Source organism: Colobus angolensis, unplaced genomic scaffold, assembly GCF_000951035.1.
Source record: "Colobus angolensis palliatus isolate OR3802 unplaced genomic scaffold, Cang.pa_1.0 Scaffold402, whole genome shotgun sequence".
Classification (NCBI taxonomy): Eukaryota; Metazoa; Chordata; class Mammalia; order Primates; family Cercopithecidae; genus Colobus; species Colobus angolensis.
Genome location: NW_012117400.1, coordinates 598,600 through 603,261, shown reverse-complemented (window position 1 = coordinate 603,261; position 4,662 = coordinate 598,600). Strand labels below are relative to the sequence as shown.

Below are 4,662 nucleotides of genomic sequence, written 5' to 3'. Positions count from 1 at the left end.
ATCCTGAGCTCCCAGTTCGGGTCCTAATGGGAGGGGTGTGGGGGCTTCGATCTCCAGCGTGTTGGGGAGGCGCCGCGGAGGGCGGGCTCCTGCGCACCCCAGAGTCCAGGCGGGCGGCACGGTAGGAGGCGAGTCCAGGGGCGACAGGGTCTCGGAGAGGGTATCCCCAACTCCCAGATTTTCTCCTCCAGCTCTCCCGTGTCTTATTTCTTTGTCCTCGGGATTGGCCCCATTCGACCTTTCCCGCCGACCCCACTCTGCCCCGCAGCCCTGCACAGGATCCAGAAGGAAGGAGCTCCTCCCCAGCGCCCCCTCCTAGGCTCAAGGCCATGACCTCACAGGCAAGGAAGCAAAATGGAGGGGGAGGAATTCCGGAGATGGCGAGCTGGCTGCAGCCGCAGGGCTAGGAAGGCCTAGGGCCCTGATGGCAGATTACAGCTCTGGTGGCCAAGGTATTTTTATGGGCATGCCTGTTGCCCAGTGAAGCATTCCAGGGGCCCTCAACTCAGTCTCACAAGATTCCCCAAGTGGTGTGGGGCCCTGGAGGGCCCACATGGGAGCAGCCCTGGCATCCTGCCTTGGATGCCCCACCCCCATAGTGCCAGCTTCAGTTCCCCTGGAATGGGAAGCTTGCGGTGGACCCACCTGTGCTCAGAGAGGGTCTGGATGCCATGTTTGCCCAGTCTTTAGGAGGGAAATGGACAAGACTAGGCACCTGAGTGAAGGTGGACAGCTAGGGAGACTGCTCCCAGAGTGGAGGCACCTGCAGGGCATCTTCAGGTGACAGCAGAGGAAACTGAGCCTGCCTGGGTCAGGAGGCCAGCGGGCCCATGAGCTGGGCGAAGAGGGTGTGTTTTCCGTGAGGCACTGAGCTGTGGTCAGCTTCCTGCCTTTGCTGATCTGAACTCTGATAGGCCTCTCTCCTCTCCAGCTGCTGCCTCCACTCACTCCCTATGTTCCCAGCCTTTTCTCCAATCCCCAGCTTCTGCAAATCCTTTATCTAATCTAGGGTTTGATGCCCATCAGGATGATGACTTTGACAAGGGTGAAGTAAGCAGAGAATAGAGCCCATTTATATGCACCTGCTAATGTGTAGTGATGGCTCCATTTATGATAACAAAAAATTAATTACTAGGACTACACGACATCACATTTCCTGAGCAGAGCCATGGACCTGCCGTCGTTACGTTTCCTGCACATTTAAATTGCACACCAACCTGGGGAGGTCTGTTGAAGCATTCGCCTCAGGTTACAGATGAGAAAACCAAAGCCCACAGAGCTCAAGGGCTGGGTCCAGCAGGCACAGTTAGGAAGGTCTCTTTATCTCCACTGGCTCATTGCATCCACACACACACCTCCCCCACATGACAGTGCTGTTATTATCCTCACTCTCCCAGTGAGGTACCCAAGGTCCAGAGAGGGGCAGTCATGCAATCAGGAAATAATTGGCACTGTCAGTGCCCCCATTTCACAGATAAGGAAACCAAGGTCCAGAGAGGTCAAATGACCCACCCAAGATCGCCCAGAAGGTAAATGGCAGAAGTGGGACTTGAATTCCCTTCTGCTTGACCACAATGTCCATTCTCACTTCCATGTAATGAGGTGGAGGAGCCAACGGGAGCAAGAGCAAGAGTGACAGAAGACCAAGGGCAGGGCAAGTCCCAGGAGAAGCAGGAGGGACTGGCCCTGAACAAGAGGCAAGCCACCCTTCCACTGCCATGTGCTTGCTGTGGAGGTTAGGGAGACACCAAGCAGACAGATGGCTGCCTCTTTGCCTTCAACGTCAAGTGCTTCTCACAGCCGTGCTCCCTGTGACCCACCCCTCACAGACACAGTGGACTGGACAAGGGAAGCCCCAGACTGACCCTGTGATGAGCATGTGGAAGTCGCAGAAACCACAGCCAACAGTGGGGCAGGAAGGAAGTGCCAGCAGGCAGGCAAGCTGGGTTCAGCCAGACATGTCTTTCTCTGTTCTCCTTTCAATCTTTCTGTGTCTTCACATCTCAGGTGTGGCACTTGGAAACAGCACATAGTTGGGTTTTGGTTTCGTTTGACTCTGTCTAACAATTCTTGTCTTTTTAAAAATCAGCTTTGAGACCAGCATGGGCAGGAACATAGTGAGATCCCGTCTCTTCAAAAAAAAAAAAAAAAAAAAAAAGTTAGTCAGGCATGGTGGTGCACGCCTATAGTCCCAACTACTCAGGAGGCTGAGGTGGGAGGATCCCTGGAGCCCAAGAGGTTGAGGCTGCAGTGAGCCATGATCACGCCACTACACTCCAGCCTGGGCGACAGAGTGAGACCCTGTCTCAAAAAAAAAAAAAATCAGCTTTATTGGAGTATAATTTACATACAGTAAAATTCATCCTTTTGAGGTTTACAGTTCAATGAGTTTTGGTGAATGTTGTGTAACCATCACCAAAACCATGCTCTAGAACATCTCATCACCTCTCCAAATTCCCACATGCCCTTTGCAGCCAACCACTCCCTCCACCCCCTGCCCTTGGCCACCACTGATTTGATGTCTGTCTTTTCTAAACTTTATTATAAATTGAATCATGCGGTATGTATTCTTTTGTCTGGCTTCTTTCACGCAGCATACGTTTTGAGCTTTATCCATGTTGGGGTGTGTGTGTGTGTGTGTGTGAGAGAGAGAGAGAGAGAGCGCGAGAGCGAGAGAGAGAAGTGCATTTCCTTTTGATTGCCGAGTAGTATTCCATTGTTTGGCTGGATCAGGGTTTGTTCAGCCGTTCAGCCACTGAAGGACACTTGGGTGGTTTCCAGCTTTGTGTCATTATGATGGAGTGGCTCTAAACATTTATGTGCAGGCTTGTGTGTAAACGTGCATCTTCATTTCTCTAAGGTAACCGCTTAGGAGTGGATTGTTCGGTCAAGTGGTAGATTGACGTTGAACCTGCCTTTGTCTTTGGACTGTGCAGGTCAGCTGGTCGCACAGTGATGAGTGCTGTTATCTCTGGATGTAGTCATGCCAGCTGAGTGTTTGCTTTCTATTTGCCCTGCTTTCCCCATTTCTCTCCCCCACCTCCACTTTATTTTTTTTTATTAGTGTCGTTATTACTTTGAGACAGGCTCTCGCTCTGTTGCCCAGGCTGGAGTGCAGGGGTGTGACCATGGCTCACTGCAACCTCGACCTCCTGGGCTCAAGTGATCCTCCCACCACAGCCTCCTGAGTACTGGGATAACAGATGTGCCGCCACCATACCTGACTAATTTTTTTTTCTTTTTTTGGTAGAAGTGAGGTCTCACTATGTTGCCCAGACTGGTCTTGAACTCCTGGGCTCAAGTGGTGATCCACCTGCCTTGGCCTCACAAAAGTGCTGGGATTACAGGAGTGAGCCACTGCACCCGGCCTCATCCCCACTTTGTATCAGTGAAGGTGTGTCGGAGTTGCTTCCTTCCAGTGGCTTCTTGGTCTGGCTGACTTCAAGAATGACGCTGCGGCCCTTCGCAGTGAGTGTTACAGTTCTTAAAGGTGGCACGGACCCAAAGTGTGAGCAGCAGCAAGATTTATTGTGAAGAGCGAAAGAACAAAGCTTCCACGGCATGGAACGGGACCCAAGCAGGTTGCCCCTGCTGGTGGAGGGAAGTGGGGTGGGTAGCCAGCTTTTATTCCCTTATTTTTCCCCTCCCACATCCTGCTGATTGGTCCATTTTACAGACTGCTGATTGGTCCATTTTACAGAGTGCTGATTGGTGCATTTACAATCCTCTAGCTAGACACAGAGTGCTGATTGGTGCATTTTTACAGACTGCTGATTGGTGTGTTTACAATCCTCTGGCTAGATAGAAAAGTTCTCCAAGTCCCCACTCGACCCAGGAAGTCTAGCTGGCTTCACCTGTCAAAGGTTCAGGATAGGAAGCAGAAATTCCTCCTGTGATCATGAACAGAAAGGAATTCTGTAGAAGTGATCTGATGCGTACCTGACCATTGGATGGGTCAAAGGAGTGGACTCTGGGCTGGGTGTCGTAACACCAGTGCAGACCTGGCTCCCCAAGGAAGCTGCTGCCTCTGCCACCATCCACAAGGTGGGGGATTGGGAGGCGGCCAGTGTAACCTTTGAGTTCAAAAAGACACCACCAAAGTCATGACCTGAGGATCAGCAAGCTGGGACCTGGAAGCCATTGCCACAAGTGCCCCTCAACAACCAAGGAGTGGAGGTTAGACCCCCGATATTCCTTGATGTCTAGCAGAAACGCAGCCCCACACAGCAGAAGGGTGACTTCTCTTCCTTTGGTCATCCAAACTTCATGTGAGCACACCAGATTGGCAAAACTAAATTTGCTTCCCAAAGCCCAGCTGCTCTGGAGTCTGGGACATTTCCAGCCTCTGCCATGCAGAGAGGTGGGAGTGAGTGCCCAGAGCTGTCAACACGCCCAGGGAGACGCTCTGCTCTTGGTCATCTTTTAGATGGACTGGATTTGTTTTCTCATTCTATTTTCCCCTCTGTTTGTTTAGAAGTGCTCTATGAAATTTTTAGTAGTTCCTCTACCTATTTTAACATGTATTCTTAACAAAGTCTAAAGTTAACCAATACCTCTGCTCTGGTGATTTTAATGTAGGTGCATAAATTATTTGATACTCCTGCCTTCAAGAGGTAGTGCCTAATTCTCCTCCTCTTGAGTATAGGCTGGACTTGGTGGCTC

At 51.2% G+C, this 4,662-nt stretch overlaps 1 pseudogene; it reads left to right on the top strand.

Moving 5' to 3' along the window:
* The window catches only part of LOC105521653, a 27,551-nt pseudogene that overhangs the window by 3,361 nt on the left and 19,528 nt on the right, over positions 1 to 4,662 (top strand).